This window comes from Amphiprion ocellaris, chromosome 17 (assembly GCF_022539595.1).
Source record: "Amphiprion ocellaris isolate individual 3 ecotype Okinawa chromosome 17, ASM2253959v1, whole genome shotgun sequence".
NCBI lineage: Eukaryota > Metazoa > Chordata > Actinopteri > Pomacentridae > Amphiprion > Amphiprion ocellaris.
The window spans coordinates 20,230,783-20,245,837 of record NC_072782.1 but is presented as its reverse complement, the minus strand read 5'-3'; the positions used below and the strand labels follow the sequence as shown (position 1 = coordinate 20,245,837).

Below are 15,055 nucleotides of genomic sequence, written 5' to 3'. Positions count from 1 at the left end.
TTGCTAACATTTATTTTATTTATTCATTATTCTTTATTTTCCTCATTCTCTTCATCTCCTCACCGAAAGGTCACAGAATTTTTGACACTTGTGTGAATCATAGTGAATTATAACACCATAAATCATAAGCTTATTTGCAAAAATTGAAAAAAACTTGAATCAGCATATACATTTTTCAAAGTGCCCACAGATGTTTTCAATATTTCAAAAATAAAATGGTGACTCTACATAATATATATTTAATGACAAATATTTTTATTTAGTTTAGTTACTTGTCTCCTATTGCTTCTCTTCCTGTTTTTATAGAATCTTCTCAGAGCAAATAGTTAATTATTTACATTTTTAAATGTAATATTGATTAAATGTCATGGTTATAAGTTTAGATTTGGTTAATCTTCCTCACGGAGTCGCACATCACATATGATTAGTTCAAGGACTGTTGAACCGGTAGGTGGATTTTGAGGTTCAGAGAGTTAAATGTTCAGTCAGCCTGCCATATGTGCATTGATCTCTCAGGGCCACTTTATCTTTACCCCTCCCCATGTGTAGAAAATGTTCCTCACAAAGTGGCCATTGAGGAAGAAATTATTATTCATTTGTTCCTTTCTCTCAGGCTTTCAGGAGCCACAGTCCTCTGGTAGTGTGAATCCATTGGATGGTAACTCCCAGCTGGGCTGGGAGGAGCAGGGAATCGGTGGTGGACCTGAACCACCGGACTCCGGCGAGGACTTGGCCCCGCTGTTCCTGGACAGACTCCAGTCTCTTGCCGAGGCCGAGAAACTGTTTGACGAGCTGACGCAGGAGAAACTGCAGGTGAGAGTTTGAAGGCTTGTTATATCACAGCAGTTTCCATATTTTGTATTTAGTCAGCAGAATAAACTTTACTGTTCAGCAGCTCAGATGGACGAGCCTCTCTGACAATCAGGCCTTGACAGAACAACTCTAATCCCACCCGACCGTAATACGAGCGTCATTCAGGGTTCCCACACGTCCTGGAAAACCTGGAAAATGATTGACCAATTATCCAGTCATGGAAAACATATGGAAAATGAGAAAAAAGGTCAAATGTCCTGGAAACGGTTAACTTATCCTGGAAAAATGTTTATCCTCCCCCTGTCAATGCAAATGGGTTAAAGTTATGCGCATGCATGTCTGTTGTCGCCTTGCACGAACGAACCGCGCGGAAATCAGCCGCACGGAAATCCACGAGAGAACGTGTGTGCATTTAACCCAGCCTTAAGAGCTTAGTGAAGCTGACCCCCCCACCCACATAAAAAATCCAAGCCAACAGGCTGAGAGGTTAGTGCTTCGTTTGTGCTGATTTGTGCCGTTAAAATTTTTGTTTGTGCTGCTATACTTTCTGAGATATTACAAGTTTTTTAGTAAAGGTCATTGATTTTTTTTTTCAAGATGCTTGTTGATTTGCTGTGAAAGACTGCTATTTTGTGTAGTTTTTAATGGGGAGTATAGAATGTTCTTAATGCTTTTAATTTTTCAATAAAGTTTTCCAAAAAATGCGCACACTCCTAAATAAACCTTGAAGCAATTAAATTTATTGTCTTATGACAGAAATGCGATTGACGAAGTAAAGATAAAGCACAGTTCATTAAAAATGTAAATCATTTATTAACAGAAAAATGTATTTTCTGTTTCCCAAAATGTAGAAAAACGAAGCACTAAAAAAATAGACCAGTCTGGTTAATTTTGGAGTAAGCTGGGGGGGTGATGATGTCATCACACAAAAATAAAACTTGTAATATCTCAGAAAGTATAGCAGCACAAACAGAAATTTTAATGGCACAAATCAGCACAAACGAAGCACTAAAAAAGTAGACCAGTCTGGTTCATTTTGAAGCAAGCTGGGGGAATGATGAACTCTGAATGACCTAAAAAATAATCTTTAATATCTCAGAAACTATGGCAGCACAAACTAAAATTTTAACAGCACAAATCATCGCAAACGAAGCACTAGCCACTCAGCCTGTTTGCTTGGATTTTTTATGTGGGTGGGGGTCAGCGTCACTGAGCTAGCCATAAGGCATCACGCTTCTCTGCTTCTAGCCAGTGCAGCGCCCCACGTGATGCTACAAGCCAATCAAATTTGCATTTCCGCTTTGAGCAGTTCTGTAACCCAGTTCTTCCAGTTGACTTTGTCCACACATTTAGCGACTTTTCAGTCCCCGTTAAGCACTCTCCCATGGGCGGCCACAGGCTCCTCTCTGTCCTCCGTTGAGTGACAGGCAGAGGAGAGTTCTAGTGGGCGTGTCGGTTACTGAGTTGGCTGTGCGCTGCGAGATGCAACACATCTCTGATTTCAGCACAGCGGGAGTTTAACAGGTGATCTTAATTGGCCACGTTTCACTCAGTATTTCACACTTGTTTTATTGTCTGACAAAAATAAGTGAATGAAAACAACATTAGGAATTCTGTTGTATTACTATGTGCACAGATAGATGGAGAGAAGAAATTAAGAGAGATTAACGACTTTTCATGTCGACTTAATCTCGTTAATTTCAAATGAAAGTAGTTGTCAACAGAGTGAGAGGCACAGAGACCACAGGGAAGAGGGGCACCCTTACAATGAGAAGACTGTAACTATGACATGTTCATTTGAACCGCTAGTATGGGCGTAGCACCCCGGGGGGATGTGGGTGTTGGGACACCCGCACTTTTACTTAAACGTCATTTCATCCCCCTCACTACAGAGGTGCGTGGTGGCATCCGCATAAACTACATCTGCCCACAACAGTTGAGGTGCAACTGAGCGCTTCGTGTCTGGAATCAAACTTTCACTCGATGACGCCGGTTAACACAGATACATAAAGTGTCTGTAGTGGACTGTCTGCCTCCATATGATGGTGACATCACGGTGACATCGCTCACTACACCTCCTACGTCTCAGTGGGTGGCAGAGTTGCAGACACGGGAACGTGAATTTAACGTGCACACGCTAATAAGCAAACATATCCAATTAGTACAGAGTAAATCATCAACATGTCAGTCTGCAAACACTACACAGAATATCAGAGGGCAAAGGTTCTCAATAAACGAGGTTATAAACATTGGAACTAGGGGAGACCGGGACCAGATGAACCCGAGTGTGAATTGTCCTGACTACTGTTTACATGTTATTGTGCACATTTTTTTCCTCACTGAACCAAACTTTACCCTCTTAAACCCTGATCAGCAAATGAAGCTACACTTGGGCATATTCTGGATATGGCATAATTAGGGCTCTTTTGGAACACTAGGGGGCATATTTTGGCATATTTTTGGGTAAATTTTTTTATGATCTGATCACATTTTTTAACATTTCAGGTATATATTGGCATACCAAGAGCACCTTTTGGTATTTTTCAGGTTCATTTTGGAATTTCCTGGGCATGTTAAGATACATTTTGTTGTATTAAGGGCACATTTTGGCTTCGTTCTGTCATTTTCTGGGCACATTTTGTTACAGTTGGAGCACATTATGGCATTTTTGTCCATATTTTTGCATTAAATTCTCCAGTAGGCCAGCAGAGCCATATTAGGCTCCATATGGGCTTAAGAGGTTGAGGAAAAACACAATATCTTAATGTAAATTACACACATATACACATTTTTTGTCCAAAGAAGCATTTCATGCAGTCCAAATGGAATAAAAATAAATAGGGAAAGAGTGCATAATTTGATTTGAACTGGTTTAATACTAAAGCGGTGGTGGCGGCAGCAGCGGCAGGGGGTGGGCAGGGTGGCATCTTAGATCACATTGTTTTAAAATTGCTGCTTCATCCCTGACCACTGGCATTTCTTATTTCCACTGTTGTTAGCATAAATGAATGTGATTTAACATGGCTAAATTAGCATTACAGCTATCAATCAGTCAATTTGACTTTATTTGTAACTTTTAAACAAATCAAATGCAATTGAACGGGCTTGACAGGTTGATTAAACAATAAAAATGGGCAGTAATAGACAGTTTCAAATGTGTGTTGTCCTCTTATTACAGGAGTAAGTGAAAAGTAAGTGTAAAAAATCAGTTGTGCAGTAAACTGTCATGAAACAAAGGAAATAGGTTTTCAATGATTTATTGAAAATATACAAATATTTTTAAATGAATTGTACCAGAGAAAGTAAGAGAGAAGAGAAAGTTGAGTTGGGAATTACCCAATTGAACACTGTAACTCCAGTTTGTCATGCTAGTGAAGTGGTACACTGTAATCTGTGTGTTTGCATTATTCTATGATACATTTGTCATAATTATTTTTCATAGATAAATTATAGCCATAGACTGCACATCAAATGTCTGAGTCATAAATATAGAAACAATCTGGGTAAATCCAAGTTACAACTGTAGTAAAGAACACTTTCAAAGAATGAGGGGGATGGGAATGTATTAGTGTATGACGTGATAACATGTGTCTGTACCAGCTTAAAATGTCCTGGAAAAGTCCTGGAAAATAATTTCAGGGAAAGAGTGGGAACCCTGTCATTGTTTTTACTCCTGAATGATGTCTATTTTTAGGAAGTTCATATCCCCCCCTCCTCCCTGTGCCCTGCTCTCCTCAGGACATCAAACTCATCTAATGAGTCCACTGTTTCAGCCAGGTGTGTGTCGCTGGCTGTTTCATCAATATAATTATTTTTGTGAATAAATGATTAACCTTGGTGTGTGTGTGCGTGTGCGTGTGCGTGTGCGTGCGTGTGCGCGCATGCATGTGTGCACGTGCAGATTGAGGCAGCTTTGAGCCGGATGCCTGGAGCAGGCGGCAGAGTGACTCTGCAGACCAGGTTAGATGAGGTAAGGCTCCAGGGAAACTGTCAACATATTGATTATGTTGATCTAATTTTCCTGTGATGGTTGATTTTAGGCTGAATGATGAGTAGATTCATCATTCAGGTAATTTTAAAACTGGACCCTGAACCATTAGTGTAATGTAAATTTAATTTGTTTGGGTTTTAGACAGTTTTAAAGACGTCAGCTAGACTTTTGGAAAATCGTAATGAGGTTGTTTCACAGTTTTAGAGACCACATGATTATTAATTTGTTGTTTTTGTATGATAACTTTAAATACTGTGAATTATTTCAAATAAATTTCACTAATCCATAATGATTAGTCAAATCACCAGTTGAGATTTGCAATGAAATTATTCTGTAACAAGTTAGATGAAGTTACACCAGTGTAGAAACTATATATTGGTCACTCCACCTCTTGAAATACCTCATCAACTACAGGATGAATTGTCATTAAATTTTACAATCCTCCAGTGCCACATTCTGTCCAAAGTGTTTATTTGTCCAGTTCTTTGGTTTTTGACATAAACACCAGCAAAATTATAATGAAAATACCATCAGCCTCAGCTGATGGCTCGTCATCAGTGAATAATTCCCTGATCAGTTGATCTTAATTCTAAATCAACATAAAAAGCAAGAACTTGCAGCATATTAAATCATTTGATAATATGATAAGAACAGAGTTGGACAAGACCAGCTTGCACCATATTATTAGATAATCTGCCATTGTGGGTTGTTATATTCAAATTGCTGTTTGCAAAGTTAACACATGGCTTTTGTCCATCCATTGAAACAAAATGCAACCACGTCAACAACTTCTTTAACACCGCGTCAACTAGAAAAGCACTTAGAGAGTGCAGTACTCTGCCAAGGCTGCTCAATTGACGTATCATTTCCGATGGATGAAACGTTTAATTAAAAAATGACCTTGCGCTGAGCACAGGCATGTGATATGCATGTGCATGTTATGTATAGATACCGAATTATATGTAAATTACTCTTATAAAGGTCTGTTGAGCAGTTCATCACTTTTGGCAAGCCTTTGTTTTGCTAGTGTTGAAATAACCATTCTCTCCATGCTTTTATTTTGAAGAAGTATTTTTAATGTTGCGAGGTTTTATTTTGTCACCAGTCAGCGGCACAGGAAGTGTTTATCTAAGAAGCAGTTTCTTGACATGACGAAGACACCGCTGAAAAGTTCAAAAATTCACATAAAGATGAAAGAAAACGGTTCCACGCCGTTGCTGTCTAGCAAAGGATGTGTATAAACCTAGAAGGACCTTGCTGCAATGGGGACAAGGTCTTACGGTGAAGAAATGAGTGAAGGACAGAAAGATGAATTGTTGTTCAAAATAAGGCTGACGGCTGAACTTAACGTGTCTGGCTGGGGTTTGCTACATTGCGTGACCTAAATATATAGCGGGCAGCAGGAATTGATGGGACTCAGAAACACCCCAGTTTTATCATTTGTTCCTTGTATGATTTCCAACTGATAAATCATGATCATTTTGTAGTAGGATCGCAATCATGTAATCGTCAGCAGGTAACTGACACAGTGTTTATGTCACGGTTCCAGCGATGCCGTGCAGGCAGCTATATCTGGCAATGGGAAATCCATAACAAAGTCGTGGATCCAGACTATAAGCCGCATCAGCTCAAAAACATTCATCATGTCTTCTTGTTAATATTTTAGTTTTTGATTCTTTTGTTCAGACATTAGGCGAATAGATCGATGTTAATTACCTTACTTGACAGTTTCAGCGAACACTCCCGCCTTCCTCAGAAGCGTCACTGACAGCGTGACGTGTCAGCTGGCAGATTTTGACAGCCGGCATTTGCGGCACGCCCAGTAGAGTCGCCAGATTCGCTGGGCCAACCATGCCCACGCCGTAATGGTATGTCGTGGTGAGCCCAGTGGACTGGGACGGGGCAAGAATCACCGGAATGGAAGAAAACAAACTGAAACGCTGGATTAAGGAGGCGATGGAGATCAGGACGCGGGCGGAGAGAGCCATGAACAGGGACAAGTTCTGTAACCGAAAAAAGGAATAGGCAGAAGCCAAGGCTTATTTTGCCTATTCTGTACAATCCATAGTATCACCCAGCATATCAGTAATACAAGAAATAAAAGACAAAAAGAAAAAACAAAACAAGATTTTACTCTAAATTGTTCTTCTTAGAAAGAGAAAGAAATTTAAAGGAGCGGCGCCGGGATTTTAGCAGTAGCGGGCCGCCGCTGCAGAATGAATGTAGCCGAAAGCCTGCATTTTACATTGTAATCCTTGATTATTTTTGCCTTTCAATGCTTTTTTCAAACTCACCAAAGATCTACACAGTTTCAACTCATCACTAAGTCCATTCCATAAAATAACCCCCAAATGTGAAACACTTTTGTATTTAACATTAGTTCTTACATGACCACCATGACACCCAACCCTCTTAAATTATAATTTTTTTCTCTTAATTTAAAAAAATGGTTGAATGCAGGTGGTAGGACTATTATTCTTTACACGAAATAGTATTTCTAATGTTTTTAAATATACAATATCTAAAAATTTTAAGGTGCAAGACTCTATAAAAAGTTTATTAGTAGTTTCACAATAGGAAGCTTTATTATTCTAATAAGTCTTTTCTGGAGTTTAATTATAGGGTCTATATATGTTCTGTCTGTATTTCCCCAAACCTCAACACAATATGTCATATGTGGCATTATAAGTGAGAAATACAAAATATGCAGACATTTCTTATTCAAAAAATCCCAAGTTTTGTAAGTAATACCAATACTTTTAGATAATTTCTGTTTTATATATTCTATATATGGCTTCCAACTGAGTTTGTAATCTAAAATTACTCCCAAGAATTTGGTTGAAAGAGTATACTCTTTCAATTGAAACAGTATACTCTTTCAATTTTAACTCCATTTAGGATGAATTGAATTTCACAATTTGCCCTAACACCACCAAATACCATAAATTTGGTTTTATTTTCATTTAATGATAACTTATTGATATCAAACTATTCCTATAATCTGATCAACTCCTTTTCTACTGTTATCAACAATTCTTTAATGTCTGGTCCTGAACTAAATAAATTTGTATCATCCACAAATATAATAAATTTCAACTTATTAAGTACTGTACCTATATCATTCAAATAAAGTATAAATAGCTTAGGTCCTAATACTGAACCCTGTGGAACGCCACAGGTTACTTTTCTAAAATGTGACACAGTATTGTTAAATTTTACATACTGAAACCTCTTATTTAAGTAACTTCTTATCCAGTTTAGTGTAACACCTCTTATACCATAACGCTCCAATTTCTGCAGAAGTAAGGAATGATTAATTGTGTCAAACGCTTTGTGCAAGTCCAGAAAAACTCCTACAGCGTATTGTTTCCTATCAATAGCTGTAGATATATTTTCTACTAATTCCATCACACGAGGGAGGCTTCATGCTCTCCTACACCTGGGACACTACTCCAGAGGAAATAGGACGGCGGGGGATGCGGCATGCTTGGTGGGGTGGCTGGGTCCGCTGGGCTCACCACAACATGCCATTACGGCATGGGTGGGCGTGGTTGGCCCGGCAAATCTGGCGACTCTACTGGCCGTGCCGCAAATGCCAGCTGTCAAAATCTGCCGGCTGACACGTCACGCTGTCAGTAAGACGCTTCTGAGGAAGGCGAGAGTGTTCGCCGAAACTGTCAAGTAAGGTATTTAACGTCGATCTATTCACCTAATGTCTGAACAAAAGAATCAAAAACTAAAATATAAGCCGCATCACTGCCAAAATCTAATCACTTGGTCCTTGTGTCATTTCTGACCTTTCCTGAAAATTTCATCCAAATCCATTTTTGAGTAATGTTTCACAAAGACAGACAGACAGACTCGAAGACAAACGTATGCCGATCGTCACGTAACTCCGCCGTTCCCTTTTACAGTAACTATGTAAAATAGTTACACCTAGCCGTCTCCATTGGGTTGAGCCTGTTGAAAATTGTGAAAACACAGTCCGCAGTTAAGACAAAAAGTCATGTGACTGTTGGTCTCAGCTGAGCCACTAATAGTGGGTTTTACTGAGGAGTGCACTAGTTTGTTGTTTTGATTGAATGGCACATCACAGACAAGTAGTTCAAAGACAGTAAGACAGGGAAAATTTGCTGATTCTTTCAGTTGTTTTTTTTTTAAGTTTCTGGCTCTGATAAATGGTGCAATTGTGTTGATTTTTAAAGATGCCATGCTTTTGAAACCTGTTGGTAGACTTTTACGATTCAGAGGATAAACTACTGATCAGTTGTTGGAGACATTCAAGTTTCTGCTCCACTTCATCCTCAGGTGGCCTTAGAGAATCGTCTGGAGAGGCTGAATCGTGAGCTGGGATCCATCCGAATGACTCTGAAGAGATTTCACGTCCTCCGCTCCTCTGCCAACATATAGCAATGTCTGTCTTCTTACATTAGTGTTGATGCTACAACTTAGTGTCTTGGTTTTATACACAGCACTGATTGTCCTCCCGTCTCTTTCTGTGCCATGAGCCCATCTGTACAGCGACTCCATCACATTTTTTTATACGTATGACTTATTACTCTGGGATATTTTTTATATGTCGAAAAGATATTGCAATTTTTGGAATATATTTTTAATGAAGCACAGATTTGTAAAGTCGTTTACTTTTTTAGTCACAGAAATATTAATAAGATTCATAGGTTTTACCTGCCACATTCAGGAGTAGATTTTTAAATCAGCTCAGTGTAAATGTGAACAATCAAAACAACTTTCCAGCAGAGACATTCATCCACTTGGGAAATATCACTGCCATTTTTGCGCTCGTGATTATTCTGCATTTTAAATTTTTTGCCATTTGACAGGACATAAAACATTGTTATTTATGCTTTTATGTGTCAAATTTAATTTTTATTATCCTTTTTGCTGTTATTTATCAGTTTTTACATGTTGCTTTGGGCCAAACTTTTTCGACTTGAATGAAATATTTGTTTACTTGAATCAAATCGCCTTTTCCCTTCGTTTTCTTTCCATCTCCGTGTCGTTTTTGCTTTATGTTTAAATTTTGTCACAGTACTGGACCAGCACACACATTTCCACACAGATTTAAATCTTCAGTCAGCTGTTTCTCCTTCAGCGATGCTTGTGCATGGAGTTTCTTGCTCTGCTTCCTTTTTGCCATGCAGTTCTCCTACAATGACACGAACACCACTGGAACTGTAGTGTTGTTGTTGCACAATAAATGAAGCTTTTTTTTGAATAACTACAACTATCACTCCTCTTTTATGCCATATCAGAACAGATGAATTTGTGATATTTCTTGTCGTGTTGGCAGTGTGAGTATGGGGACAGATCATTTTATCAGAACTATTCGAAAATGTTAAAAAAAAAAAAAAAAAAAAAAAAATCTCATTTTCTATAAATATTCCAGGACCCCAATATGCTTGAAATAATGTTGTGTGTCCCTCATGGACAGAATATTAGACAAGAGGCCCCTAGGCACAGATGTGGCCCTCAACTATTCCTACACAAAGGCAAGAACCATATATCTATAAAGAGGTCTGTTATCATGCATCTCTTTTCTGTCTTTTTCTGTGTCTTTGCAGTAATTTTATTTTTTGTTTGGTGTTTCTGTCTTTTCAGTTGTTTTTGTCTATTAGAGGTTGCTTTGTGCAATGTTGTATCTGTTTGCGGTTTTATGTCTCTGAATTAATTTAGTGTCTGTGGTTGCTTTGTGTCTGTGGTTGTTTTTTGTCTCCTGTAGATTGTTTTGTGCCATTTTGTTGTAATTTTCTGTCTGTTTGTGGTTGCTTTGTGTCTCTCTGCATTTGTTTTGTATCTCCTTGCAGTCATTTTGTGTCTTTGTGGTTGTTTTGTGTATTTATGTACATGCTAACACATATGAAAAGGACAATTGTAATAAGAAAGCCACTCCGTTCTATCATCCACTATGTAGCAGCTCATAAATAGTTCCACCCTGAAAATCTATTCAGTTCAATTTTATTGATATTATGCCAATTCACAAAATGTTATCTGAAAGAAATTACAAAATTTTAAACAGAAACCCAGCGAATCCAAAGTTAATAAACCACTTTGTACCATAATTTATATCTCTACTGTGTATCAGATTGTTAGCTATAATAGATATTATGCATTATATTACATGACAAGGAAGACCATCTCTAACAGTGCCTGTATAAGAAAACCCATATCAGGGTTGATGAAACACAAAAATAACTGCACATTTAACAAGTACATTAATAGTAAAGTAAAAATATATGTCCAACTTTATTTAAAAATTTTGACATGTAGAATTTTTATTTAATTTTTTTACTTTGCTTTAAACATAGTGTGAGCCGGGGTTCACCTGCACCGGCATCAATGCCATTGGAGGAAATCCATTTTCAACAGTTTAGCCTTTATATTTTGATATTTCTCAGTCCTAAAAATTGAAGCTATAATTAAAATATGCTAATAACTCCAGACTAATTGCAGCTATAAAGTATTTACGAGGTACTTGATGATATTGGCTGTTAAACAGAATTTCCCCAAAGTCCTGATAGGTAAGTCGCACCACAGAGCAGCCATTTTGGAAACACTCTTGGGAGTTACTTGGGGTTAACAAGACAACAAATGCTGGTCTAAATGAATGAGGAAAGATCCATATCTGTAATTTCAATGGCAACCAGGACACAAAAACAAATTATATAAAATAACCAGAGATATCTGATGAAAAAATGCTTTGCAAGTTTGGTGACTTTGCCCATAAAATAAGGTACAACTTATTTTTTCCCCAACTGGCTATGCTTCTTTCACTACACTGCGCAGGAATCAGTGCAACAACATGATTGGTTGAATTTTCTTGCTTTGGTTGTTACAAAGCAGACTATTGGCTGTTTGAGGAAGGAGGCGTGACATGTGCCATGACAAGTATGTCCATGTTTCTTCTGTTTTTAAGCTGCTGGATGAATGGAGAAACAGGTCAGGGACAGACATGGGCCTCATTTTGTTTCTTAGCTGAATGTAAATTGGTCTGATATTCTGCTTTAACAACATACATGTCGAGTTTTACTAAATGGTTTTAAACAAGATGAAATAAGATAGCTAACTGTGACTTTATGTTAGGTAGCTCCAGGTGACTGTGTAGCTAAAGTAACTAAGATATTTAAAGAAGAATAAAACTTTAACCTACTTTAAACATATATTGTAGAAGATTGCTTTAATAACATGAGGACATATTTCATGAGTTCTGTCCAACACATCAGTCATTATTACTTGAAATGTAGCACTACTTTGCTACTTTTGCAAATAGGTTGAAAAAAAGTGTTTTTCCTCTTTACAGTACTTCATTATCACCTGTTTACAGTAGGAGTGAAGTACAGTGCTTTTCATAGAGCCTATAATTCCGTGTTTATGGGAAGAGTAAAGGGTTTTCACTTTGTAATAATTGATCTGAAAGTTTTTATCCATTTTCTACCGCATTAAAGTATACACAGAGATGAATTAAGGCTAAAGTAAACGCAGCTTTCCAAATCATAGGCAACTTTAAATCTTTAAATATGTCAAAATATAACTTATTACATGGCTTTTATAATGAATATGTCTTTCAGTTTCCATTTTTTTTTATTTGAGTGAACCATGTGGACATTACAGCAACTGTGTTACGTTTATGTTGATTTTTTTTTCATTATTTTTAAATAACATTTTGACTGCATGATTTGTACTTGTAACAGAGTATTATTATTATATGCTGGTGTTGCTAGTTTTTACCTGTGGCAATATTTTACACTGTGGTATCATTGCACAGAGTACATTGTGTACCTTGCTTTTTGCCCTAACTCAGCTGGGACAGACTCCAGAGTACTGTAACTGAGTATTTTTACATTGTGACATTATTACTGCTTGTACTTGTAACATAGTATTTCTTTATGCTGCTTTTGCTGTTTTACTAGTACAGAGTATTTCTATAGTCTGATATTGCTATTTAATTTGTACAGAGTATTTCTAAACGCTCGTATTGCTGTTACACTATTACAGAGTATTTCTTTAGTATTGCTATTTTACTAGTATGGAGTATTTCTATTGTCTGGTATTGCTGTTTTATTAGTACAGATTATTTCTATAGTCTTGCATTGCTGTTAAACTATTGCAGAGTACTTTTATACTCTGGTATTTATGTTACACTATTACGGATTATTTCTGTACTCTGGTATTGCTATTTTATTAGTACTGAATATTTCTATTCTCTTGTATTGCTATTTTTTTAGTACTGAGCATTTCTATAGTCTTGTATTGCTGTTACACTATTACAGAGTGTTTCTGTACTCTGGTATTGCTATTTTTTCTTGTAACTGAGTATTTTTATAGGCTAATATTAGTTTTTTACTTGTAATAGAGCATGTTTATTCTCGGGTATGGCTATTTGTAATTGCATTGTATTCTGATTTTGCCAGTTTTAACTGTGTCAGTATTTTTGGTCAGTGGTATTACGGTTTTATATGTAACACAGTAAGTGCTCTGGCCCCATCAAGACCCGCACCTCAAGACTATTAAATAGTTTGTACCCCTCTGCCATAAAGCAGCTAAACCAGTGCAATAAATCCCAGTGCAATAACTCCTAAACCTGTACATTCAGCATGGGCAGTGCAATTTTGGGTGGGTTTGTGCAATATTTATTTATTTATTTATTTATATGTTATTTTATCTAATTTTTTTCTTACTTATATGTTTTGCATCGTCTATTTTATATATATTTTATCTTACCTGTTGTTATCGTTTTATCCCACGAAGGAGAGGCGTTCAAAATTTCGTTGTACATATGTACAATGATAATAAAGGCATTTGATTTGATTTGATTTGTAATGCTCTGCTCTGGTATTGCTGTTTTCATCTGTAACAGTGATTTCAAAGTGTGTTTCTGTTGCTGTTTACATGGAGGTATTCTTCCAGCAGGCGGTTGTGCACCGCTCGGGGGCGCCTTTTCCCCCTTGCTGTCCTGCAGAACAGCGTCCTGAGCCCCGATGTAACTGTAACCTGGTATATGATCATGAGCCACCGGCAGCGCTCAGCACAGGAGCCCGAAGCCCCGACAGGACAGCCGGCTACCGGATGATGAAGGAGCGGCGGTGACAGCGGCACTGACAGGCGGACACACACCGGGGAATGAGCGCTGTGTGGGGGGGAACGACAGGTCGGACGCCCCTCTGCCTCCACTGTGGAACATAAACCCCGACATATCATCAGGCTGCCCTGTGAAATACACCTTGAACCGCAGCGATGTGGCTGGTATCAGCGACGAGGACCACGGGTTGAGGAGCTGCAGACTGTGCAGGTGAGTCGCTGATGATGCTGACGGATCTGTTGTTGACGCTCAGCGCTGAGAACACGGTGTCACTGCTAATTAACGCTCCTACCGCTCATCAATTAGCCTAACTGACGCGATGCAACGGTTAATTAATTTCGTCATTATTTGTTGAGTGGGGCTGTGGTGTGCAGGTGACGTCCGTCACTAGCAGAGCAGAGGAGCTGACCAATACAGGCTGTGAACCTGATTCTGAGCTACAGCAGGGCTCTGTGAGGGAAATCATGTTGTGTGTCTGCCATGAAGGAATTAATAGACAAGGGGCCCCTGGGAGCAGACATGTTATAGCCCCCAAGCATTAGCAAGCGCCGTATATTCTGCTCCTTTTGTGGCCATTTCTCTGTGTGTTTTGTGTGTCATTGTGGTTGTTTTGTACCTTGTGATTGTCTTTCCTGATTTTGCAGGTATTTCCTTCTCCTGAATAGTTGTTTTGGATAATTTTGTAGCAATTTTGTGTTTCTTTGTGATCATTTTGTGTCTCTTTTTGTTTTGTGTCTGTGATCAATTTGTATCCCATTATGGTTGTTTTGTAGTCCTTTTGTGTATTTTGTGTTTGTGCTGTTGCATTTTTCATCCCTTTGTGGTTGTGTTATTTTGTGTCTATGATAATTTTGTGTCTGTATTGTCTATTTGCATCAGTTTGTCATAATTTTGTGGCTTATTTTGCACCTCTGTGGTTGTTATGTGTTTCTTTGAGGTTGTTTTGTGTATCTTTGTGGTCATTGTCTCATTGTAAATGATCTGCGTCACTGTGTTTGCTTTGTTTCTCTTTGGTCATTTTGTGTGTTTGTGTCTCTGTAGTAGTTTTACTTTTCCTTGTGGTTGCTTTGTATCAGTTTGTCATTATTCTCTGTTTCTTTGTTTTTCTTTGTTGTCATTTACCACATCTTTGGTGTTGTTTTGAGTGTCTTAAA

The 15,055-nt window shown here is 38.0% G+C and overlaps 1 protein-coding gene across 7 annotated transcripts in view; it reads left to right on the top strand.

The window, feature by feature from the left end:
• LOC111565803 (membrane-associated phosphatidylinositol transfer protein 2) overlaps positions 1–15,055 on the top strand; it is a 189,019-nt gene that overhangs the window by 44,215 nt on the left and 129,749 nt on the right. For 2 of the 7 annotated variants that reach the window (XR_008604585.1, XR_008604582.1), the window contains 3 exons: positions 614–813; positions 4,715–4,783; positions 9,113–14,111. The gene's annotated coding sequence lies outside the window, so the exon portion shown is untranslated. Of the gene's footprint in view, positions 1–613; positions 814–4,507; positions 4,591–4,714; positions 4,784–9,112; positions 14,112–15,055 lie in introns of those variants that run through there. The other 5 variants (XR_008604584.1, XR_008604583.1, XM_055019434.1 and 2 more) reach the window with 5 other exon arrangements.